At 50.0% G+C, this 1,409-nt stretch overlaps 1 non-coding gene across 1 annotated transcript; it reads right to left on the reverse strand.

Moving 5' to 3' along the window:
* Window positions 1-242: 242 nt before the first annotated feature.
* LOC114807142 lies at window positions 243-380 on the reverse strand. The gene has a single exon (XR_003755195.1). It is a non-coding gene; the product is annotated as a small nucleolar RNA SNORA7 (small nucleolar RNA).
* Between the last annotated feature and the right edge of the window lie 1,029 nt (window positions 381-1,409).

The following is a 1,409-nucleotide window of genomic DNA, read 5'->3' on the forward strand; positions in this document are numbered from 1 at the left end:
TGAGAAACAAATCTTGTCTGGTCTTATGCCGTCGAGTCGTTTCCGATGCATAATGACACCATGGACACATCTCTCCCAGAATGCCCCACTCTCCTTCTGCAATCGTTCTGGTAGTGTATCCAGAGAGTTTTCTTGGTAAAAATAAGGAAGCGGTTTACCATTGCCTCCTTCCGTGTGGTAAACTTGAGTCTCCACCCACGACTCTGTCCTGTGCCACTGCTGCCCAGTATGGGTGAGTTTTGATTTGTAGCAGATTGCCTTACACTCGCTAGCCACTGCCCAAGCTAGAAATGGAATCGGTATGCTTCTGCTTGGCTCTCCCTCCCATAGCCAAGCCTGGTAGAGTATTGGAAACTCTCCAGGTGATATGCTGAGAGGTGGGGAAACAAATACCATATAAAAAAAGGATCTAATTCAGCCTGGGCCTCTATTTCCAATGGGGCTCCCAGGATTACCTCGCAAGGCTTTAAAAGCAATTGGAGACCATTTCTGCATCATTCTGGTGGGAAAAGGGTTTTTTTAAGGCACTCTTGCTCATTCTCCTTGACCTCTTATCTGCCTTTGACACTGTCCACCATCACCTCCTCCTGGAAACATTTTCCAATCTTGGCTTTACTGACACTCTCTTTTTGTTGTTCTCCTCCTATCTCTCTGGCTGCTCATTCTCGGTCTCTTTTACAGGTTCCTCCTCTGCCTCCCACCCCCTAAATATGGGTGTCCTTCAAGGTTCAGTTCTGGGTCCCTTTCTATTCTCCATCTACACCTACTCCCTTGGAGAACTCATTTGTTTCTCTCTGATCTCCCTTCCTCCTCTCTCTCCCTGCTCCAGTCTATTCTTCACTCCGCTGCCCGGCTCATCTTCATGCAGAAACACTCTGGGCATGTCACTCCCCTTCTCAAAAACCTCCAGTGGTTGCCTATCAACCTCTGCACAAAACAAAAACTTCTCACTCTAGGCTACAAGGCTCTCCATCACCTTGCCCCCTCCTACCTCTCCTCCCTTCTCTCTTTTCACTGCTCACCCTGCATGCTCTGGTCCTCTGCCGCCCACCTCCTCACCGTCCCCCGTTCTCGCCTATCCCGCCATCGACCCCTGGGCCACGTCCTCCTGTGGTCCTGGAATGTCCTCCCTCCTCACCTCCACCAAACTAATTCTCTTCTCCTCTTCAAAACCCTACTTAAAGCTCACCTCCTCCAAGAGGCCTTTCCAAACTGAGCTCCCTTTTTCCCTCTGCTCCCTCTGCTCTCCCCTACTCCCCCCTCACCTCTCCTCAGCTAAGCCCTCTTTTCCCCCCTTTCCCTCTGCTCCTCCCCTTCTCCCTTCCCCTCCCCTCAGCACTGTACTGGTCCGCTCAACTGTATATATTTTCATTACCCTATTTATTTTGTTAATGAGATATACATCACCT

The sequence above is a fragment of the Ornithorhynchus anatinus genome, chromosome X1 (assembly GCF_004115215.2).
Source record: "Ornithorhynchus anatinus isolate Pmale09 chromosome X1, mOrnAna1.pri.v4, whole genome shotgun sequence".
Classification (NCBI taxonomy): domain Eukaryota; kingdom Metazoa; phylum Chordata; class Mammalia; order Monotremata; family Ornithorhynchidae; genus Ornithorhynchus; species Ornithorhynchus anatinus.